We start from the raw sequence: 25,663 nt of genomic DNA on the forward strand, positions 1-25,663 counted from the left end.
ATTCTATAAATATCCTCACATGCTATCAACTATCCAGTATCAGATATTGCTGCCAAGCTCCAATATAAAAAATATTGAAGACTTTGAGGTGTTCAGAAACCATTCAGTTTGCAGAGGACACTTTGGCATACCTATAGAACACAAATAACTATATACAGAGATAGTCTAGCAAATCAAGAGTATTTCTGTGACAACAAGAAGGATGTATAAGGGGGTGTTTCTCTGTGTATGAAAACTTAACATATCCGCAGAAGCACGAAAATCATGAATCACTTCTCATGAGTTAATTATATATAATGAATAGTGCAATATTGAATGTTGCTCACCTGGCTCCCTTCTTGGCAGACTGGCATGGTTTCCAATTAGAATGGCTAATTGGCAAGTGTGTGATTTACCTTTTTCACTTTCCCTTCAATTAGATTATATGCTTCTAAACCACTCCCAGTGCAAGGTCGGTGCAATAATTAATAGCCACAATCTCTTGCAGCCTTTCTAAAGACCAAACAGAGCAATTGCATTCCAGAAGGCAGTAAAACCAATATGTTTGCTTTTGCAACTAGTATAATGAAATACTAAATCAACATGCCTATGAGGACTCTTGCAGAAGGTTATTTGAGCCATGCCCCAAGATAAATTAATATAGTTTTCATTGTGGCAGTATTTAACTGATCCAGGCAATGTTAGATACAACTGTGATCCCTGAATGAAAAGCATACTATTCTAAACATATTTGCTCTAAAGTATACTCCAACTGAAATCTATTCACAAGAGTATTATTAAAAAAGGATGATTGCTAGCAGCAGGGATCATGGGAAGGGCTTGAGTTGCCAGGTTCCAGTACCCTCCCAGCGGGAGGGGGGTTGACCTGATACTTACCTTTCTGTTCTCCTTAACGTGTGCAAAGTGTTATAAGGGGTGTGTTTCTTGATAGGGTTGTAAGGGGTGTGTTCTCCTTAACACATGCAAGGCACATGCGCTTCTGACAGGTACGATGACATCAGGAAGTGACATCATCTAGTCGCCTGTGGGGAACGCACCCAATGCTAGCTGGCCTGGGAGGATTTTTGTCTCCTGGGCCCGTTCCCCAGGGTCTTCCCCCCCACCAGCTAGGTGAGTGGTGGTGGGGTGCAGAGGCTGGGAGTGGGAGATTCCCCCACCCCCACCGGCGGATCTGGCAGCCTTAGGCCAGAAGATTCTAGTAGTCTTCCTTGTAGGTGAGACTGAAACTAAACACAGATGTGGGGAATTCAGATTAGTCTTCTCTTCTCCTTGTGCTTATTTAACATAATGTTTGCTGGGAAGAGATCGAGGTCCAGGGAATCTCATCTTGCTTTGCCCCACCCTCTAACCCTAGGAATCATCAAAAGAAGGAAGGTTAGTAGTGAGAGAGACTAGTGAATCAAGCAAATTCCACACTCTTGGACCAAAACATTTAGCTACAGCATAGGTGTCTGTGGGGGGTGGGAACAGTGTCCCCCTAACAGTGTCCCCCCTCTTAACTTTACTGATCTGCAGTGACAATTAATAGACCTTCCTTCCACCTTTCTTCTGATACCGTTGGGCTACTGGTGACAGGATTTCAAGGGGCATCCTGGGCAGCTATGGTAGAGGTGAAAATGTTGTGCTTCTGTGGGTGGAAATGTTTGCATTTGCAGAAATATAATACTGGATCCAAGGCATCATATGAAGTCCATTTCAACCATAAGCTCTGAATGTTCACAAAACTGTTTGCTATCATCATTTTCTTTGGAGAGAAGCATTCACATCCAAGAGTGGAGTAAGTACTTCTGTGTAACTCAGTGGATGCAGAGTTAACTAGCTCAGTGAAACCTGTGGAAAAATTTGTCTATGTCTCAGTATAAAGATGGCAAATTTGCATTCATGAAATAGGTTGGTTCGCCATTCTTTCCTAATTACAAGCATAAATATCTCTTTGGCTTGTTTCAGAAGTGCCTAAGTCATAAACATCCTGAAGTCAAAAGCAGAGGTTATTACACCAAGAGAAATGTTATCGAAACTCCCATACTGTTTGGTGTTTAGAAATTATGATACCCCCCCCCTTTCAGAGGGTCGTCGTAGGTTGGAGGCAATTTGACAGAACATAACACATACAGTGTATGAATAAATCAATCACATTTTGCTTTGACAGGGGAAAAAACCAACAAGCCTAAAATAGGCTTGGGTGGGGAGAAGCCTACTATAGGTTGGCTCTGAAATTGTTTTTGAACCAATGCTAAATTATTTTTTAAAATATGGAAAGCAGAAGGGTAGAAATCTCCTCTTTCAGGCAGAAAGGACAATACTGGCAGGACTCTACAAATGGGATTATCTCTAATGAGATTAGTACTGTGTCTGTTCTAATCTTTTGTACTCTCTTTTTGACCCATGCCAGTCTGGAAAGCAATACAGTTTGGAAATGCTGTCCTTCAACACATTTCACTTCCAGCTCCTTATGTGGCAGTTTGGGAGCAGCTGTTTTCTCCCTTATCAGTGAAAGCGTGAAGAGATCTCAATCTGGCACATTGTTCACAAGGTTAAATTTCACATCAGCTAAATTTGGTGCCCGTCGATACAGTACTAAATGAACTCTCCCTAAAAATGGAAGCACGGATGGTGTTATTAGATTATCCAAAGCCCCTGCAATGCTCAGCACAGAAATACATTTGTTTTCCACATTTGTTTCCTGATGTTCTCTGCCAACGCACTTGAAGTAGTGTTTTAGCTTTACAGAATATAAATAGGGCCTTACAGCATATACTAAAAAGCTTTGCTATCCTTCACTTGAACAGCCAGAACATGCAGTGAACTGGTGTTGCCCAGAGGTTGAGCTCCTGCCCCACACCCACAACACACCAAACAACTTTGTCCACGTGAGTGCTCCATTTCCACCTCTCCATTGGGCCAGTATGATGATGAACTGTTGCTGAGCTTCTGACAGCCAGCACTGCCAATTGACACCATCCTTGGGTGCTTCCTTCTCAATCACCCCACCTCAAGCTGTAAAGGGAAAGTTCTGCCAGAAGACACTTGGCCAGCTGCCCCACTTTTCTGTCTGGCTTGGGAGGGAGCCATCTCCAAGTGGCGGCTGGAGCTCTCCCAGAATTACTACTGATCTCTGGACTACAGAGACCAGTTTGCCTGGAGAAAATAGCTGCTTTGGAAGGTGGATTCCATGGCATTATACCCCACTGAGACCCTTCCTGTCCCCAAACCCCATCCTTTCCAGGCTCCACTCCCCACATATCCACGAATTTCCCAAACTGAACCTGGCAACCCTAGGGAGGAGCTTTCTTCCAGGCATGGGGAATGTAACCATGTCATTCCCAAGGGAGGAAGGGTTGGTTGCCACAATTTCCTCTGGGTAGGGCCAGAGCAATAAGCTTGAATATTCACCATATTCAGGGATGCCACCATCCTGGAAATCTCTTGGAATTAGAGCTGATCTCCAGACTACAAAGATCAGTTCTCATGGAGAAAATGACAGCTTTGAAGGGTGGGCTGTATAATCATAACAATAACAAACACCAAAAAGACAAATAAGATTCCAGGGGATAAGCTTTCCAGAGACAAGCTCACTGACTCTCAAAAACGTGTGCCCTGAAAATCTTATTGATCTTTAATAGAGGTAGGCACAGACCAGAAAATGGACCAAAATTTGACATGGACCAGCCCGATTCAGCATTCGCAAACCGGTAGGTCATGGGATACATGTTTTCCATGGAGCCAGTGACTTTTGGGCCAGTCCATTGGTCTGTGAATCCAGACATCCCAGCACCTTCCCCAGGACTTCCCCACCTGCCAGCTGAAGCAAGGCGCAGGGTTTAAAGTGCCTGTTTCTGTGCCCCTTACCTGCAAGTGGCACGGAACCAGGTGCTCCCACATGGGGCTGGCTTCAGCTGACAGGCAGCGACTTCCCTGCTTGCCAGCTGAAGCAAGGCATGGGGTTTAAAGTGCCCATTTCCATGCCCCTCACTTGCAAGCGGCATGGAACTGAGCGCTCCCACATGGGTCTGGCTTCAGCTGACAGGTGGGGACTTCCCCACCTGCCAAATGAAGCAAGGTGCGGGGTTTAAAGCACCCGTTTCCATTCCACTCGCTTGCTAGCAGCATGGAACCATGTGCTCCATTGCAGGGCTAACTTCAGCTGACCAGCAAGGACTTCCCCACCTGCCAGCTGAAGCAAGGTGCAGGGTTTAAAGTTCCCATTTCTATGCCCCTCACTTGCAAGTGGCACGGAAATGGGCAGTCCCCCACAGGGCTCGCTTCAGCTGACAGGCCCTGGAAGTGATGGACCATGGACCGACAAACCGGTCCATGAACAGGGGCAGGTCCGTGAAAAGTTCTTGGTCTGTAGTCCGTGAAACATGACAGACCACGGCCCAAGGGCCCATGTTTTTTCCCAGTCCATGCCCACCTCTAATCTTTAAGGTGCTTCTGGACTCGAATCTTCATGAACTTCTCTACATTTATTTAAATGTTAAACATTTGTTAATCGCCTTTCTACCACAAGACACTCAAAGGAGCTTACAACAAACATCAAAATACATTAAAACCTCAATTTAAAACCTCTGTAAAACTATAAATTAATAGTAAAATTAATTGAATGTAGCTCTAAATAAAATACATGAAGAATTCTAAGTTGGTATATATAGAAATATGTAGATATATGGGTAATAGAGAAAACAATGTAAATAATGGGACCCAAAGACCATGAAATGCAAGAGCTGTGTTATTATATAAAGCCCTAATATATACTAGATAAGCAGAGTGACCATTTATAGCAGCAGTAATTGGAGATAATCTCAGCTTTGTTATGCTAATTTAAGACTGCACTGGGAGAGATAACCCCTGATCTCTATTGAGACCTAAGTAAGAACAGTGGAACTTGCTGATAAATTCCATTTCCAAAATTTCATGCTAAACTGCAGCCTAACCTACTGCAATTTTTCAGCAGTCCTTACATTCAAGCTAGAAAGTATAGGAACTTGATGACTGAGCAGAGATTTGAAATATGTGCATTTCCCACACTCAGACACAGCACTGTAGCAAATACATCAGACAGAGAACATATCACGCTGGCACCAATGAAAGATGGAGTGTTTGATAAGTCCTTTCTCTCTGCACATGATATTTTGGAGGAGGAAAATAGGAAGGAAAGGCTTGTGTTGGTAAAGGAGAGATGGGAACGCTGAGGTGATTTGGGATAAAGTTATCCCTATTTCCGGTCTCGCTAGTTGTGGGAATGCTGGCAACAGAACAAAAGGGTTTGGCAACAGGACAGAAATACAGGCCGTTCCCACACGGCTGACCTGAACCCGGAACGCTGCGCAGCATGCCGAAAAAAACGCGGAAGATTGCATTTTCTCTTGCGAGTTTTGCGCGAAGTTGCGCAAACTCGCGAGAGAAAACGCAATCTTCCATGTTTTTTTCAGCATGCTGTGCAGCGTTCCGGGTTCAGGTAAGCCATGTGGGAACGGCCACAAAATATACAAGTAACAACTGAACATTTCCTCTTAAGACATGTCTATGCACCTTGGAGGGAAAGGGGTCTTCTTTGACCCAGTTGCTATGGATATCAATGTTCCCAATTTCCCACATAACAAATTTATAACATTAAAACTTTTTAAAACTTTCAGGTCACAATTTCAGCAGCCCGTCTGTATTAAAAGATTAAACAGCCACATCTTCCACAAGCCCTGAAGGGACAAGTCTCTAAAGAGAAACGCAGCCAAAATACTTTTAGGTTTCTTTTATCTATTTCCAGACAAGTTAATTGTGATGACCCAGATAGTCACTGAGTATTAGTCTCTTTTGTTATTTCATGGAGTTGCATTTAATAGCAATTGCAGAGAAATGAGAGGGGTGGGGAATGTTCGGCTGTCCATATTTTGTTTATAGAACCGTTCTTTGAACTTAGGTCCTTTCTTCTTTGCATGTGTGATAAGTATGAATTAATAATGCTAATTCTTAACTAAGTAAGTAAGGTTCAGTGCATCCCATAACAATCCTTTACACTTTGTTAGGAAATCCTGGACCCCACCTTCTCACCCTACTCTGAATGGCCATCCCAATACAAAGTTTAGCCTAACTGAAGACAGACTTCAAATTATGAATTGGAACCTTACTTACTTAGTTAAGAATTAGCATTATTAATTCATACTTATCACACATGCAAAGAAGAAAGGACCTAAGTTCAAAGAACGGTTCTATAAACAAAAGACGTGGGCAGTATTATCCTTAAATTCTTAGAATCTTTCTTTGTTACTGGTCTTGGATATCCATGTTCAGTCTTTATATTCTTCTCAGTGACTAAAGATATGTGAATCACAGGATATTATATATGATCATTCTTAGGCCTAAACCTATTTTTCTTTAAAGTTCAAAGTAGATTCAGATCAGGGCAGCATTGGGATTGATCCGGGTTGCACTGCTCAGGAACAGGGCTGAACCCTTGACCTAGTAACATTTCCCTTGCCTAAATGACACCCATGCACAGAGAGCTGCTATTTACCTGGTGGATTTGCTTCCAGTTCCAACGTGGCTAATAGCTGGGTCAGGGTTGGGAAGATGGCATGGGATGAAAGAGTTAACCATCTCCCTCAATATGGGAGCTTCAAATTCAAAGGAAGCCCCCTAAAGTTCTAATGAACTAAATAAAAACAAAATGGGAAATTATCATCAGGGACTTTTATTATGTCTAGTTATATCTAGGACCAACAAACAAAGCATAGAGGCCAAAGTCTTCCCTTGATGTTGCTTTAAGGTTACCGGGTCCCTTTACCCTCCTGGCAAGAGGGGGGACCCGCACTCACCTCTTCACTCATCGTGCGTGCTCTCCCCTGGTGGTCAAAGGGAGCCCCTCATTTCTTTTTCAGCAGCTGAAAAGTTGGTTGGATCCTACCTATATTGTGGGAAAGTGCAATGCCTGCTGTTTCTCTTTGTGAACACACAAGAGGAGCAGGATGGCAAGAAAAGGTGACTCACTGGTGGAGAAGGTTCCTGCACAGCTCTCGTCTACAGCTTCACCACAATGTAGCTGCCATTGCTTGGCTTGTGTCTTTTGTCCCGCTGCCCCCTGGAGACCAGTGAGGCACAAATCTCCCCACTCCTTGTGACATCATATTACTATGATGTCATAATACTTCCTGTCACATGCTTGCAGCTCACTAGTTCCCATACTTAGTGAGCCCCAGGTCTGGAAACGTTGAACAGCACTGGTCGAATGGACTAATGAACAGAAAAAGTCATGAATGTATGAGTATTTACAAGAGGGATAATTAAATTTTTCTTGTGCTACATCAAGCTGGTGTCAAGAATGGTGATGTCAACAAGTCTGGGTGTGCCCATACTCAAACTTGGTCCAGTACAGGGAGAAGGCAACATCATATGTTGATTTTTTTTCATCTAGAATTTTAATTTAAAATGTCACAACCCAATTTTCAAGTGAACAGTTATTTCTTAAAACTGCATCCTGTTCTATCTTCAAAGAAATTCAGTAAAATGCACAAAGGAGTTATCTCATTTGATGCTCACAACTCTGTAATATAGGTTAAACTAAAGGCTTAACTACATTATGATTTCTTGAAAGTGTTTTTTAAATATTTTTTCCTTTGGCAAATGCATCTTCCAGGACTGCTTTATGAGGAGAAAAGAATGAAGTAGGGAAAGGGAGGGAGGGAGGGAGGCACACTTTTAACCTTTTTGTCCCTTGCCCTATTCTTATTGGAAAAAGCCTCTCTCAAACTGCCTTTAACTCCTGCTCAGAAATCTTGCATATTTTCCCCTAATGGTGGTACAAGCCACTCAGGGGTGGGGTTTTCAAGTGAGAAAAGAACAGGAGGTGCAGGGGGCTAAACTTTTCTTCTCCCCACACTGTCCCTCTTCTTGATAAAGCAGTCCTGGTGGCTTTATTTGCAAAACAAATGAACAATCTTTTCAAATGAACCTGTAAGTACCTTCAACCTGTAGTTGAGCCCTGAGAGAGAAATGAAAGAGCCAAGGACAGATGATGCATTTCACAGCCAAACACAATTTCAAACTCAAGTTTCTGCAAACAGTCATGTTGCCACTTCACCATGTTTTGGTTCTCTGTTACCGCTGGAGCAAATAAATTAACAATGCAATTCTGTTTCCTGGGAGTAAACCCCATTGCATGGGCCTTGGTAAAATATTGAGTAGATCTGCTTAGGACTTCTCTCTAACAGTGAAGTCCTAGGCAAGAGATATAGCCCTCTAAGCTGTGTTGACTTCAATTATCTTCAAAAGGTGTAACTCTGCTTAAGATTGCCTTGTAAATTTCCCCATTTGAGCACCCAACAAATATAGGGTGAATGGAAGGAAAAGGGTGAAGCAAAATCTTACATTAAAAACACTTACTTAGCAACAACCCCAGGCAAAAGAGAGAGAGTCGTATGATACCTGCTCCAAACCTATTTTTGAAGATCTTTTCTGTGTACAGATGAATCACCAGACATTTCTTCATGACAAGAATTAAACTGGCATCATAGAGATCACACACAGTGGAGAAAGCAAGCAATGAATGCCTTGAGAGCTCCTGTCACTTCACCTACCTATTCAGAATACATTTTGGGGCTCACTAAAATCACGGAGGGAAAGAATACAGAAAAGAGCTGACTACGTTGTAATTTCAGTATCTGATAGCATGTTTATTTTTCACTGTTTGGACGAGGACGCACAATGTAGTTAATTTATTTTCTCTTCAGTTCTTTCTATATACAGCAAAATTTGCCTTCTAAGGGTACAACAAGGGCAGCGGGTGGGGGGGGGAGATTCTGCAGATTGATAGAAAAAATCATGTGAGGACCTTGTGCAGTCTGCATCTCATTTACTTTCCTATCACAGAGACAGGTTGAGCATAGTTTCCTTTGCAAAAGAAGACCAAGGCAAAGTAGAAATTGAGCAGTTCTGCCCTCTCTTTATAGCCTGTTAAAATCCCACTTTCCTCTCCCCACAGCAGACCTACCATTTCCCTGTTCCTTTTCTTGCTTTGAACATAAATAAAGAATCTTTTTTTTGTTTTGTTTAGCGTCTCTTAATATACTAAGTTCTTATTGAGCTTAGCCTTTCTAATGCTCTCTTTTCAAGCACTGGCAATTTGTTTAAATTTAGGGTTGCCAGGTCCCTCAATTCTACCAGTGGGAGATTGGGATGCCGGCTCCTACCACCTTCGACCTCTTGCTGTTGCAAATGCACGTGCACAAAGCGTGCGCGTGCTCCCGCTGCACGTGATGATGTCACTTCCAGGAGTGACATCAGCACGCAGGGTCAAAGGCAGCAGCCGCGGTGAGAGAGCAGCCAGCGGCGGCCACAGCCACGGTGGTGAGAGCGGCGTGCTCTTGCAACCGTCGCCTGCTTTCTGCCGCTGCCACGGCCCACTCTCATGGCACAGGAGTGTGCCCCGCACTCAGGGATGCGCCACACCACCCAGGGAGGAGGTGCCCCAGGGAGCGCATCCCCCCACTGGCCAGGTAACTGGGCGCGGGGGGTGGGTGGGATTGGGGGTTCCCCCACCCTGAGCGGGGGATGGGAACTCTATTTATATGTCTTTGGTTATATGGACTTCCCTTCCATTTCTTAAATGAACATCCATGCTCAGCTTCATGTATTTCCTCACAAGCAGGGCTCATTATAAAGGGGAACGTGCAGGAACATAGTTCCGGCAGTTTCCCAAAGAGGTCACATGACAGGTGGCCCCACCCACCTGTCTCAGCCATTTTGGTCCTGTTTTGGCCTGGATTGGGACCGAAAGAGCCCGGATAGGGCCTCTGATGGGTGGTGGATCACTCTCCCACTGAGAAGTGGCCCGATCCTGACCATTTTGAGCCCAATTTCAGCCCTGAATGGCCAGGATTGGGTCCAAAACAGCAAGGATAGGTGATGTCAGAGGGTGTGGCATATGCAAATCAGTTATGCTAATGACACACTTCTGGTGATGTTAAGAGGCATTTTATATGAGAATGAGTTATGCTAATTAGTTATGCTAATTAGTTCCTCCAGCTCTTTTTCTATGAAATGACCCCTTCTCACAAGTATATACATCCTTGACATATAGTGCTACTCTTCCCCTCTTCTTTACTGATCTATTCCTTTTAAATAAATTGTACCCCCAACTTTAATTTTCCAATTGTGAGTCTTAGCCTGTTAAGTTTCAGTAATGCCTATTATGTCATAGTCCCTTTCCTATATTAAGACGTTAAGTTCCTTGTGTTTTGTTTAACATACACTGGGTGTTAGTGTAGAGACATCGGAATCCATGATTTCTGTTCCCAGAGTGCTTCAGGTTTGTCTTTACCTGCAAATTATTGGGTCCCTGTGTATGTGTCCCTCCCTGCTCATCAGTAATCGGCATCATACTCGCTTTTGGAGTTTTGTCTCCTTCCTCAACAGGATTTAGTTTAAAACCATCATCAGGTTTGTGAGGCTCTTAACAAACACATTTTTCCTACCCTTGTGAGATGCAAACCATCTCCCGACAGAAGTGCTTCATCTCAAAAGCATAGACCATAGACCACAGTCCAAGAAACCAACCCTTTCCTGAAAACACCATCTGCTTAGCCAGTTGTTTATTTTTAATATTATTTTCTCTCTTCCTAAGCCACGGCCATCAACAGGAAGAAGAGACAAATCACAACTTGTGCTCCCTTCACCTTTTTACACTCAGCTTTATAGTCTCTTTTGGGCAGTGCTGGGCAGTATAATTTATTCCTACATGTACGGGCAAGATGGGTTAATTATCTGTGAGCTTGATGAGTCTTTATAGCCTCTCTGTTACATCTTGGATGCATGCACCTGGTAGACAACATACTTCTCAAGATGATGAGTCGGGCCTGCATATTTTAGCCTCTACCCTCTTAGTAGGGGGTTCCAGGCATCACCACACATCTCTTCATTTGGAGAGGGGACAGAAGTCCTCTCATCCTCAGGGACTTGAGAAACTTCCTTTGAACTCTGTGCAATCTGGGGTAGTAGTCCTTGTTCCAGTAGTCCAGAGTCTGGAGAAATCCTTTGGGGAACTGCATGCTTAGCAATAAAGGCTCAGAATTTCTCCTGAGTTTCTTGCTCCTTTGGGTCTCATTCTTCAACTTGCCCTCTTCCTGGTGCTTTTCTTTTTCCCGAGAGACCTTCTCCTCCTTCTCCTGACCTCCCAAGAATGCTTCACATTCCCTGATAACCTGGAGTGTGGATAGATGTGCCTCAAACCGCTTGTATCTTCTCCTCCAGTCGGACAACCAGCTTATACTTCCTAGAAATGTAATTCCTATTGTTCGCCAGTAAAAAGGCAAACATGGCACAGACTTCGCAGGAAACAATCCCAGCTCTCTCCCCAGCCATGTTGTTTCAAACCATAAAAGAAGTAGTCCAGTCTTTCCTGCACTCCCCCTCAAACAGCCCTGCTAAACTCTCTGTTCACTTCTCCAGTTCCCTCATTCTGGATCACAAACTCACTAGGTTGTTAAGCTATTTATACATCTGTGTAGTTGCAGACCTCCCCACACCCAACCAACTCAAGTTATGTAACTCACCAGTCAGGTCACTCGCCTCAATCAGCAAACACAGGAAAAAGGAGGGAAAACACACACTCACAAAAAAGTATCAACTCATCCAAGCCAGAACCCAACAACAGAACCAAACAGCCTCAACTCACTCAAGTTAGAATCTAACACCAGTGCCAAGCAACCTCAATTCATCGAAGCCAGAACCCACTTCTGGAACCAAGAAGCCTCAAATTATTCAAGCCACAACTCAATACCAGAACCCAAAAGCCAAACAACCTCTACTCACCTAAGCCTGAACCTACCATTAAAACCAAGCAGCCTCAACTAGAACCCAACACCAGAACCAAGCAACCAAGCACAAATTATGCACCAGAATCAGACAGACAAATCAAAGAATGTAAGCACAAGCCACAATCTTGCTTCTACCAACTGCTTACCACCTGCTTATTCTCCTACAACACTCTGTTTGCTCCTGCTGTTTACTTGCTCCAGATCGTGAAGGGGCTCTGGATCATGGGGCAGTACTTGTTTAACATGCAGAAGGCCCCAGGCTCAATCCTAGGCACCTCCAGCTAAATGTATCAGGTAGTAGATTGTGTGTAAGATCTTTAAGCATCTGAAGGACTGCTTAGTGATCCGCGGAAGTCAACAGGGTTTTGTCCCCAACAGATCTTGTCAGACCAATCTGGTTTCCTTCTTTGATCAGGTGATGAGCTTACTGGATCATGGGAACTCTGTCAACATGATTTACCTGGATTTCAGTAAAGCTTTTGATAAGGTCCCTCATGACATTCTAATGGGTAAACTGGAAGACTGCAGACTGGACTATAGGACAGTTCGGTGGATACGGAACTGGTTAGAGGACTACACTCAAAGAATGGTGGTCAATGGTGTTTCTTCAGATTGGAGGGAGGTGTCCAGTGGGATGCCACAGGGCTCGGTTTTGGGCCCAGTACTTTTCAATATTTTTATCAATGATCTGGATGAAGGGGTAAATGGGCTACTCATTAAATTTACTGATGATACCAAATTGGGAGGAGAGACAAACACCCAAGAAGATAGAGTTAAAATTCAACAAGACCTGCATACTTTGGAGAAGTGGGTGGTCGTGAACAGGATGCAATTCAACATAGGTAAGTGCACAGTAATACATCTGGGCCACAAAAATGTGAAGCACAAATACAGGATTGGGGATACACTTCTGGGTAGTAGTATATGCGAAAGAGATCTTGGAGTAAGAGTGGACTGTAAACTAAATATGAGCAGTCAGTGTGATGTGGTGGCAAAAAAGGCAAACTCAGTCTTGGGCTGTATCAAAAGGGCTATTGCATCAAAATCGCAGGAGGTCATACTCCCTCTCTATACTGCCTTGGTCAGGCCGCGCCTGGAATATTATGTGCAGTTCTGGAGGCCTCAATATACAAAAAGGATGTGGACAAAATTAAGAGGATGCAGAAGAGAGCGACGAGAATGATCATGGGTCTGGAGACTGAGCCCTATGAGGAAAGGCTGAGGGCCTTGGGAACGTTTAGTTGGGAGGAGATTGAGGGGGGCATGATTGTTCTCTTTAAATATTTGAAAGGCTGTGTCATGCCTCAGGTGGGGTGAGCCACCTTATGCTGCCACCCCTCTAGGATTTAGGGTCCCTTGGGAAGGCCCAGAGTACCCTCCCAACCCTTCTGACTTCCGTAGGTCAGTTAATCAAACAACAAGCAAACAAGGTGCCTTAGCAACAATAGATGGGTGAAAGTAAAATAAACATGACTGACTGAACATGACTGAACTCCCTGTCCCTCAGTCTGCCAGGCCTGCCTTCTCACCCTACCTGGATGAGGGCCTCTCTCCATAGCAGAAACTTCCTCAGGCCTGCAGCTGCTCCCTGGGAGAAAGAACCCAGGCTTTTTTCCTCCCAGATTTATACAGCACTAGCCCCCTGTGTTCTGATTGGCCAAAAAGGGCACCAAAACGGCCCAGAGGCTCCTGGAAATTGTAGGCAGGCCTACTCTCACTGCTAACAGGCTTCTGAGGCCTTGCTAGGTCTTCCTGGCACAGACGTATCATTATAGACTGTCATTTGGAGGAGGGCAAGGAGCTGTTCCAGTTGGCAACAGAGGACAGGACTCGAAGCAACAGGCTTAAATTACATGCAGAAAGGCACCAGCTGGATATTAGAAAAAACTTTTTCACAGTCAGAGTAATTCAAAGGTGGAATCAGCTGCCTAGGGAGGCAGTTTTCAAGAAGAGGCTGGATGAATATTTGTCAGGGATGCTTTAGGCTCATCCTGCATTGGGCCGGGGGTTGGACTAGAAGGTCTGCATGGCCCCTTCCAACTCTGTGATTCTGTGAAGACCTCCACCTGAAACCCCGGAGAACTACTACGAGTTAGGGCAGACAATGCTGAAATTGATGGATCAGTTGTCCAATTCAGTGTAAGGCAGCATAAATGTTCTATTTTTCCTGGTTTAGATCCTGATAAAAACTGCCAAGTCCTGTTGAGAGAAATTATCTTAATCCCTCTTCATCTAGTTTCTCCTTGAAATCCATGTCTTCCCCCCTTATTAGGAATTTGGAGTCTGTTTTGAATTGATCCCATTTTGATCAAAATTGAAATTCAAAGAGAGGAAGGGTGGGAAGGGAGGTTCTGCAGATTTTCTTAGTTTCACTCTGCAGATGCACAGAGGCAAGCAGTGTCTTCCCAAAGCTTCCTGTCTTCCTGCTAGAGCTCCACTTTATGGTGTGTTAACATTTTTAAAAACTTCAGAACCTGCATGCTTTAGCCCTTCCTCTTCTCTACTGCGTGACTCTCTTTAGGGGTTTGGGGGAAGAAGGAACTCTCATTTCAAGAAGGGCTGCACACATTCTTGGAGCACAGACGTGTTTTAGACAGAGGAGAAGCTACTTGGGAATGCACAGAAACACAAAGATTGGAAAGAGGTGACTAGCTACATAAATAGAGAAGGGAAATCTGATACGAACAGAGGATAAGCAACTGACATGGAACCATTAAGATCATTCTGCCTATCCCTTTAACATCATAGGGACAAGCTTTAAGACTTCGGCTGAGTGAATTGTTTTTACTCTTATTTGATGTTTCTTATGCTCAGCAGTTTGTGGTCTTTTGCTGTTCAGCTTTTGCTTTGTTCAGCTTTTGCTTGTTCTATCCAATGATTGCTTATATACTGGCTTTTGCAATCACAGACAAATCCAAAACTCACCAGAATTCAGGGGAAAGTCAGACAGAGCCTGCTTAGGTCTGATGATATTCCAATGGGGGATTACTAGTGTTTCCCTATTTCCAGGGTGGATGTCATGGAATAAGCAACGAGATTTTGAATCTGGAACAAAGAATTTGACTGTATGCCATCAGTCTGCAATGCTTCTAGTGGCCTGCTGGTAACACCGGAGAGTAAACTCTACTTGTGAAGGGGAATGGTTGGGCTAGAGCTCAGCTGGAGAGGTAAACCTGTAGAGGTCAAGCAGTTTAAGACCAGGGCCATCTGCGTAATCTCTCATTTAATATCATATAAATTTCTCATGGTAAAAACAAGGGCCTGTGAGGTTGTCTAACTGTACTTGCTGTCTCTCTATTTGGGGGTACAGGGAGTTGGACCTTGCTAGCACATAGGACCGCAAGGACATGCCAACGTAAAATACTGGAAGGTAGATTACTAGTAAAGTTACCAACCTCCAGGTGGTGGCTGAAAATATGAAATTACAACTGATCTTCCGGCTACAGTGATCCATTTCCCTGGAGAAAATGACTGCTTTGGCAGATGGACTCAAGGGCAGCATATCTCTGCCGAGGTCCCTTGCTACTCCAAGCTCCAGCCTCCCCAGGCTCCATCCCCAGAATCTCCAGGAATTTCCCAACCTAGATGTGGCAACCCTAATTACCGAAGCAGTATTCCTGATTAACACAATGAACATATTGCCTTTTACCAAATATTTGAATAGCGAGTGCACTTAGAGATACACAAAAAATGAATATTTTGCTAATCACATTTAAATTCTTATTTATTTATTTTGATTTATACCCCGCCCTCCTCATGAATGGGCTTAGGGCGGCTTCTTCTAAATATCCTACCGATGTTACTCCCCAAGGACTTGCCGAATCTGCTTTGGACTTCACCAGGATTAGGGATTGCTCAATTGAAAGAAGAGAAAGACCTATAATTAGAACAACTTTCAACAAAGTTCTGTAGCCACCATGAACTTTCTGTAGCCACACTTGTGATCTCATGCATGGAGCAATTTAAAACACATCCATTTAAATGCTTCAAGAAAGTTTATCACACCGCCAAGTAATGGACATGGCTCCAATGTCATTGCATGTGAAATAACAACATTTGATTTATGTATCACCGTTCAGGACAACTTAATGTCCACTCAGTTTACAAAGTGTGTTATTATTATCTACACGACAATCACCCTGTGAGGTGTGTGAGACTGCAAGAGCTGTGACCGACTCAAGGTTCCCCAGCTGGCTTCAAGAGGAGGAGCATGGAATCAAACCCGCTTCTCCAGATTAGAGTCCTGCCGCTCTGTCTTAACTACTACACCAAACTGGCCAGGATGAGGTGTGAGGACCCTTCCCCTCCCTCCCTTTATTCACACACAGCTCTACAATTACACGCTCCAGTTTAACAATTTGTCATTACGTCCAAATCAAAAATTGTTCTCTTCCCTCCAAATCAGAATTGTAACCAGGATTTATAAAGAAAATTAGTTCTTATAAACCATTGCCCTGAGGCATTGGGTATGGCCCCTATGATTACACTCCAAGTGATCCCAACTAAAGAGGATTTCTATGTTCCAGTTTTACAAGACAGGCACAGTCTGCTTCCTTAGAGGACGATCAGATTTGGTATTTGCTCGCTTCAGTGATCTGAAGTACTGATAGTTTTATATCCCTGGAAGAAGCACCTGTGGGTTGGTGATGAATTGCTAGTGACTATCCAGTCTATTTTGTTACACAAGAGCAATGAACAGCTTATGATTACTAGGCTTTTTTCTCTAGGTTACCTTTTGCATTTGTTCAGTCTGATTGGGGGGAAAAAATCTGAGACGTGTCAAGGTACCAGCGGTACAAATGCCAAGGGCACTTCTAATAAATAAACTGCAATTCAGACAGGAAGAGGACATCAGAGAGATGAAATAGCTGGACCCATCATACTTCAAAAAAAGCACTGCCTTTTGCAGAACAAGCCAATTCTGAATACAGATGAATGGCCTATGATAATTAAAACACTCCCTGGAATACAAGATGACCCCTGGAAACTGAAAAGTAACATTCCCTCTGGGAATTAAGTGGTTTATTTAAGATTCTGAACAGAACTGTTGGAAATTCCTGAATTATTTGTCACAGGGCTACAAATAATGAAATGTGGTGGAAGACTGTTTGGCATCAGAAGGAGGTAAAAGGGAAAAAATGCATACAAAAAAACAAGGACGCATCTGAAAATTTCTTTTCACTAACCTTGCCAGAGCTTCGCATTTCCAAAAAAACAGACAAAAATTGCCATGTCTGTAATTGTCCTTGCAATCAAGACAATTTCATTGCAAATTAGGCTTTTATATGTATGTTATTACTTTTCTCCCCTCGTTGCCCTTTAAAGCTCACTTAGCAAAAGAGCACAGGAAGAAATGAGAATTTGTAGCAATCCTAATCACACTTGCCAGGAAGTTTGGGATATTGTACAGTACAAATAATCACATAGTAAAATGATTTCTGGATTGTACCACTTCAGACTTCAGGCTGTGGATTTTCACATTTAAAATGTCCCCATGTGGGGAAAAGCATCCCAATATATAGACAGCTAGCTTGTCAATGTCAACACTTGCATCTGACGAAGAGAACTGTGGTTCTCGAAAGCTTATGCTATAAGCTTTATAGCTATAAGGTTAAAGGTGCTACTGGACTCTTTACTATTTTGCTACTACAGACTAACACGGCTAACTCCTCTGGCTCTAAAACTTTTCCTGGCATCTATATACAGGGCCTTTGTCTACATGGGATAGACATTCAACCACACAACCTGAAATCTGAAGTGGTACAGTCCAGGGACATTTTCACCATGTTGTGTGTAGTATCTGTACATGGAATCCAAGCCTCAGATATAAAAAGAGAAGAAAATATGATTACTGCAAGTGTCTTATTTTTCTCAGTTCAACTGCCTCATTTGGCTAAATTCTGTACATTTAACATGAAGTACCAATCTTCATTTAAGAAAACAAACAGTAATTTTGAGAAGGTGAACTTCATTACATTTCAGAGATAAGTGGCTGCCGCACAAGAACTTCAAATCAATAGAGGTGGGTATACATTCTAGCCGTGTTACACATGGTGTGTTGTGGGGGAAGTGAGGGGAAAACACATCAGAATTTATGTAACACTAAAACAAACACTTTCCTCAGGGCAGCACATTTTATTAATACCAAGTGTTTTTAAACATATGTTAAACATTGAGTCACAGCACACAGCGATAACACCTCTTCAAATCTGACTTCACAAACATTCTCAAGGATTCCTAGCTTGCTTTGTCATTTTAAACCGTGCTCCTTAAATTCAGAAGAGTAGCTGTCAATTTCCACCCAGAACCAACATGATTTTTTCCTGAGGGGAAAAACATCAGAGCCCTTTAATAGAGGCTTAATGTGAAGAAATAGTCCAGTGAAACTTTTCATGGTTATGAGGATAAATAACATAATCTGGTAAATAATATCCCCATTAAGCCTCTGTTAAGGAGACAGGACATTTTCTTCTCCAGGGTACTGATGATAACCCTCCTAGCATGTAATCCTGGATGCAGTCCCCACAGTTTATAGCAGAATACATGTTTTATATTCAAAGAGTTCATCCATGAGATCTGCAGCCAAAAGTATTAAGGGCTCACATGAAAGAGTTCTTACTGGAAAAGTTCTTACCCCCACCACTGAACACCACTGAAAGGGGGACTGGGATGTGGTGTCTTTACTGGAAGGCATCATGAGGCAGCAGTATGCAGGCATACTGGATTGATGGTACAACTTGGCACAGGCTGTGTGACATCATTTACCTGTGCCGGGTTCAGCTGTTAGCTCCACATCCTCTGTGATTGCCTCCTGATGCAAACTGCTGCTGCTTAAAAGACTTTCAGGCTTCTGAAATCTCAGGAAGATGAAGACTTGTGAGGAGCATCTCTTTCCTCCCTCACCCCACCCACTAGTTCCTCTTTCCCTTCCCTGGAAGTCCCTGTAGCCTCTTCCTATTTCCTGCTTTGTTCTCTCCTTCCCACCTACCAGCCAGCCTATCTTTATCGGCCCTCCCATCTTCAGCTTTCCCTCTTCCCTCCCCCTGGCAGCCTCTACTTGGGAAAACTATGGCCCATTGCATGGTGGGAAATCTGCAAGGACTTGCAGGGGGGGGGTCTCACTTTCCCTGGTTTTCCACTCCCCACACTATTTCCTCTTTTCCTCCCCCTGGCAACCCTTATTTCTTCCACTTTCCCTGCTTCCTTCTCTCCTTTTCACACCAGAATCAACCTATCATTTATCTGCCTCCCATCTTCGGCCATATTTGTTTTTTATTTACTTCATTTATACCCCATCATTATCCATAGTGTAGGACCCAAAACAGCTTACATCATTCTCCTGGCCTCCATATTATCCTCACAACAACCCTGTGAGGTAGGTGTAGCTGAGTGTATGTGACTGGATCAACGTCACCCAGTGAGCTTCTACGGCAGCGTGGTGATTCGAACCTGGGTCTCCCACATCCTACTCTGAAACTAACCACTACACTACACTGACCTGGGGGAGGGGCTGTTGTTGAACAGTAGCAAGCAGTCAGGTCCAGGTGAGCCATGCAAGTCATGTGGTATCAAGTTGCCCAATGGTTGCTGCCAGCTCTTGCCCCAATGCGTCCTCCCTCAAAGACCAAAACAGCTGAATTTCTCCATGAGGAATGCTAATTTGCTTACTAATAATATAGTTTATCCCCATATGTTCAAGGGAAAAGTTATCTTTGTTTTCTAGTAAAGTAACTATGCGGGGATATCTATCTTCAGTACCTGAACAGAGAACATGAAATATGATGCTTTCTCTTTTCCCCACATCTCTGGCTTCCTTGAAGTGCTCAGTGCTAAGAAATTTTTATTTTATTCACTTCATCTATACCCTGACTTTCTCCCCAATGGGAATCCAACGTGGTTTGCATTGATCTTCTCCATTTCATGCTCACAACATCCCTGTGAGGTAGGTTAGGCTGACTGTGTTTGACTTGCCCAAGGTCACCCAGCAAGCCTAGATGTATAAAGGTACATCAATTAAGTACTGCTACTAATAATAATAACATTCAATTTATATACCACCCTTCAGGACAACTTAATACCCACTCATAGTGGTCTATAAAGTGTGTTATTATTATCCTCACAACAATCACTTCTGAGGTGAATGGAGCTGAGAGAGCTCTAAGAGAGCTGTGACTGACCCAAGGTCACCCAGCTGACTTCAAGCAAAGGATTGGAGAATCAAACCTGGTTCTCCAGATTAGAGTCCTTCTGCTCTTAGCCACTACATCAAATTGACTCTCAAATTCCTGCCCGCATCACATTATTAACAAAAGCCCTACCAAAACAGTGGCAGTCTTAACAATATTAACAGCCAATGACTGACTCCAACTGACTCAATTCAGTGACAAAAGTGAGCAGCACAAACAAACTGATGATTATGGCTAGTAAATCACCCTCCCACCAACCTTGTGGTTTCTGTTGTTTCTTATTATTTTGAAAGGTATATACCATTAGCAATAACTAACTAACAGCTAAGTGTGGAGAGGATTCAGATTTCGCACACACACTTATATCTTCTTAACTGCTAGAATGACTACTTAAGATTTTATGAGAGTGGATGAATTGAAGAAAAAGGCATTAAAGCAAGGTATTAGCACATTTTATGTAAACATGAAACAGCTGTAACTGAAGGAATATCCCAGTTAGCCAGTTGTTTCTCTCTCTGAACATGCATATGTGCACACCCCATCCAAAACTGCAATTTCTTCTAAGTAAAGTGACACTTTTAAGAAAGAGTGATTTTTTTTTAATGAAGGATGATTTTGAAATGGACTTCTCTGAGTTGGCAAGTATTTTGAACATGGCTGTTTCCACACATCTTTAAAGGGACAGCTCACTCACCAAATGCTGGTGGCTTTTCCCCTTCACTCCAGATATCTCCATTTTCAAAAAAGTTGTAGGCTGTTTGGCTTCTGTTTTTTGGTGCCTTTTCTGGGGACGCACTTTCCCACGGTCCCTGAAAAAGCACTGAAAAGATGGAATCCAAACAGCTTGCAACCGCTTTGAAAACAAAGACGTCTAGAGTAAAGGGGGAAAGCCGCCAGAGTTCAGAGAATGGGCCATCCCTTTAACGACATGTGGAAACGTGTCTATCTTACATTGGGTTGGGTTGATCCAACAAATTATATATTAGCAACCTGAGTGGCCATAGTGCCTGCAAACCTGAAGCAGTCTGAAGAAGTGAACTGTGACTCATGAAAACTCATACCCTCCCACAAATGTTGTTAGTTTAGGCGCCACTGGACTCTTGCTCTTTTCTACTCCTATAGACAGAATAATACGGGATACCCATCTTGATCTACGAACCTACAGACTGTATGCACATAGATCATGATTCATGTTATGCAGATCAACCTCCTGTCCAATAGGGGGAGCTGCAATGAAGATTTATCTTATAATCTGAAGCAAAGAGAATGATCAGAACAGCAGCCCAAGTTTCTGTAGCTTTTCCAATAAAGTCTGAGCCCTTGTGGCTAGGCTTCTGTGTTCATTCACCAATCCAAACAATTAAAACCATCAAGATCACTACTTTTTATGGATCACAGGGATGGTGGAGAACATAGTTTGCATGCTTGTAGGCATTGTGCCCATGTTTAGGTAAATGAGTATAGCCAGGGTAGGAACAGGGATAAAGCCAACATGCTTACTATCGCTCCCACTGTATGCTCACTGGTCATCCCTTGATACATCACTGCGACAGGGCTACTTAATGTTTAGCTTCCAAATCTTCCACAACGTAATTTTCATTAGCTGAGGTATGGACTAATTTAATAATAATAATAATAATAATAATAATAATAATAATAATATAGATTTATATACTGCCCTTCGGGATGACTTAACACTCACTCAGAGCGGTTTACATGTTGTTATTATGTTATTATCCCCCCAACAAAACACCCTTGTGAGGTGGGTGGGGCTGAGAGAGCTCTGAAAGAGCTGTGACTGATCCAAGGTCACCCGGCTGGCTTCAAGCAAAGGAGTGGGGAATCAAACCCGGTTCTCCAGATTAGAGTCCCATGCTCTACACCCCTACACCAAACTGGCTCTTGGAATTTGGAAGCAACAATTTGGAAGCAACGTTCATTTCCCAGTATGTACATCGACGCTAGTTAATGGCAGTTTCTGGATTTTAGTAGCGCTCAGCCTAATTATTCCATTTATTTATCAGTTATTTACAGTACTTCCCGAGGGAGAACTACATCCTTCCAAATCCGCTGAAGTCAATGGGCTTAGAAGGGTGTAACACTGCCTGGGCCTGCATTGTTAATTCATTATGATACATTTCACATTTGGAGGTCCACTGGGATTTCCTCCGGCTACAAAATGTCTTCTGACAGTTCCGAGCATCCCGCATGTTTTGCTGTGGGGTGGAAGCTGACTTATTACAACCTACTGGGTGCACTTATTTTTTAAGGCTTTTTGCTAAAGAAAAATCAGTAAATGATGAGGACACCTGAGGAAAGAGCTGCACAGCTGAGAAGAACATCTTTCAATGCTGCTGTTCATCCTCCCCTGTTTAAAATTTGACTAGGTCAGCAAGATAAAAGCACCAGAGAAAAGAAGCATGCAGTCTTCAAAGAAGCAAAAATGTCAAATGTTAAATCAAATTGTCACAAAATTGTGGATGGAAAATGTTGCTTTGAGAGTTCACTCTTTAGTTTTGGCTTTCATTTCTGGGTGTTTCTGCATTAGAACTGAACCACACTAGACAGCACTGTGCTGAAAGGGACAAAATTAATGCGAAGAATGAAGTCTTGAGAAACAGTGCAACACACTAAGCTGGTTTTCAGTAGTGCACAGACTTGTAACAAAATGTCAACAGATCTTCACATGAGTCTTCTAGGAGCCCACTAGTCACCAGACATGTTCATCAACAATTTCTGAAGTTTACCTCTCAACACGCAACTTTATCCATCTCTGTAATGTTAGAGAAGGGTCTATGGGAAACTTAAAAAAAAAAAAACACCTTTGGGCTAGAGAATTCTTTAAAATGCCACAGTTATGTCCATGGAAATAATTAAGGAAATTGGATGGTTTGAAAGACAGTGAAATGATAGCCGTTGAGCTTTCTCTTTTGACACACCTCAGAAGGACAATCAATGATTTTCTGATTGTAGAGTATCATGATTAAAGCAGGAAAAACAAAGGTAGGAAATCTGCTAATCACAGCAAGCTGAGGGTTAGCAGGCAGGGGTGGATGACTTATCTTTTCTCGTTCAAAGGAATTAGCACCAAACAAAACACATCTACATCTGCTGCATGTGGTGAAAGAAAAGATTCCAATTTTGAAGCAAAGGTTGTGAATAGTTCCTCTCCTTCATATAAAAACTATGTCCAGCTGTTCTAATTTCAGCCCACACCACGGAATAAGAGAAATATGCTTTCTTTGTCGCCAATACAGATAATAAAAGAGTGTTCTCTGGGCAAAGCGAGTTTTAAAAAATATACACTGTTGCATGAAATAGAGATATTTTAATCCCTAATCACACAAAGACACAGCAGAAAAAGAATAGTTACTGTTTTATCTTTTAAAAAAGAAAGAAAGAAATGCATCGTCTTGAATCTTCTAGAGCATTTCCACAGGTGGAACAATATCCAGAAGGCTTAGGGTTCCCAGTTCTAAGTTAGGAAATTCCTGAAGATTATGGGTGAGGAGTCTGGAGAAGGCGGGGTTTGGGGAGGAAAGAGACCTTAATAGGGTATAATGCAATAGAGTCCACCACCTCCAAAGCAGCCATTTCTCTAGTGGAACTGATCTCTATGGCCTAGAGATCAATAGTAAGATCTCTTTGGCACGATCTCCAGCCACCACCTGGAGGCTGGCAACCCTACCAGGAGCTGCTCCTGGGGTCTTCTGTCCCTCAAGGCAAGCATTTTGAGGGACACTCTGAGATGCGACAGGTAAGAGGATAGAAAGAAATCATGAACTGCAACAGAAATCATTCTTTCCGCAGATTTAAGCCATAGATATTTTGTGCATGGCCAGTGAATGACAGGTTTTACAAATGAGAAAAAAAACCAGACAATCTGCCAGAAAGCATGCTTTGATATTTTCTTCAAAAACCTCACCGCAGTCAGCTTGCTGGGTAACAACCATATCTAGCATTACAGTATTATGTAAACATCACTTAGCCACAGGAGAAACTCTGACTTAAAATCTATGATTAAAACAGATTTTCTGTTCACCAAAAGAAATGAAACCTCTAGCATTTTTTTTAAGAAAATGAAAAGCATCACACAGACATATAACTATATATGTAAATCAGTGTACAGTCTTAACATGAGTGGGGAGTTGTTGAATGTGATGCTGTAGCTTTTCCCCTCCAAGGTTAATAGCATGTGTGTGTGTGTGGCTTGAATAGGCAAAATCATGTGTGGGAGAACAAACCTACACTCTACTCCCTTGTGGCCCTGAGCTGAATCAGGCTCCTGGAGCTGCATATTACAATTTAATAATGCTGGGGAAATACGGCCACAGATCTGTTACAGCATGTCATCTAGCTGTGTGTGTAAAGTGCCGTCAAGTTGCAGCAGATTTGTGGCAACCCCATAGGATTTTCAAGGAAATATATGTTTAGAGATGCCGTTGTCTGCCTCTGCGTAGCAACCCTGGACTTTCTTGGTGGTCTCCCATCCAAGTACTAACCAGGACTGACCCTGCTTATCTTCTGAGTTCTGACAAGCTCTAGGTAGCCTGGGCCATGCATGTCAGGGTTGTCAAGTAGTTAGGGCCCACTTAATGCCATCCTATTCCAACCTCTGTGGCGCAGACTGGTAAGCTGCAGTACTGCAGCCCAAGCTCTGCTCATGACCTGCGTTCGATCCTGGCAGAAGCCAGGTTCAGGTAGCCGGCTCAAGGTTGACTCAGCCTTCCTTCCTTCCAAGGTCGGTAAAATGAGTACCCAGTTTCCTGGGGGGAAAAGTGTAGATGACTGGGGAAGGCAATGGCAAACCACCCCGTGACAGAGGTCTGCCAAGAAAACGTTGTGATGTGGCGTCCCCCCATGGGTCAGTGATGACTCGGTGCTTGCACAGGGGACTACTTTTACCTTTTTTTACCTCTGTCCTCCTCACTTCATCTTTTTCATGTGTGGTCTTCCCTTATACATCCACCTCCACACTAGCTGCTCCGACCTTTCTTCCTACCATTCATAAATTCTCTTCCCACCATCTCCTCCATCTACTTTATACCACAAGTAATTAAATGGTTAAATTCACTCCCAGTAGAGCTAGTACGGGCCATGAGCATAGATGGCTTTAAAATGGAATTAGACAGATCCATGGAGGATCTCTCTATCAATGGCTACTAGCCACAGTCACTAAAGGGTACCTCTATATTCTAAGGCAGTAGACTTCCGAATGCCAGTGCTAAGAGGCAACATCAAGGGAAGGCTTTGGCCTCTGGGCTCTGTTTCTTGACCCTCTGCGGCAGCTGTTTGGACATTGTGTGATACAGGATGGTGGAGTAGGTGGACTGCTGGTCTGATCCATCATGAGTTCTCATGTGTTATCTCTTTGACATCATGACTAGACATGGGCATGAACGGAAAAAACCCCGAACAAGCTGTTTGTTGTTCGTTGCCATCCACAAACAATGAACAGTAACAAACATGACCCTGTACACAAACATGTTCGTTGTTCGTGGCCCCTTAAAGATTCCTTTAAACTATCAGCTGGCAGGTAGCGGGGGGAATTCCCCCTGCCACCTGCCAGCTGATAGTTTAAAGGGCCCTTTTCTGCCACATGCAAGGGGCAGGGCCCTTTAAACACCCCACAAACTGACCTTCCCAATGTCCAATACCCACCAAATTTGC

General features: G+C 43.2%; 1 protein-coding gene across 3 annotated transcripts in view; it reads right to left on the reverse strand.

Moving 5' to 3' along the window:
- The window catches only part of CSMD3 (CUB and Sushi multiple domains 3), a 922,268-nt gene that overhangs the window by 863,188 nt on the left and 33,417 nt on the right, over positions 1–25,663 (reverse strand). The gene's annotated exons all lie outside the window — the stretch shown is intronic.

Source organism: Eublepharis macularius, chromosome 7, assembly GCF_028583425.1.
Source record: "Eublepharis macularius isolate TG4126 chromosome 7, MPM_Emac_v1.0, whole genome shotgun sequence".
Classification (NCBI taxonomy): domain Eukaryota; kingdom Metazoa; phylum Chordata; class Lepidosauria; order Squamata; family Eublepharidae; genus Eublepharis; species Eublepharis macularius.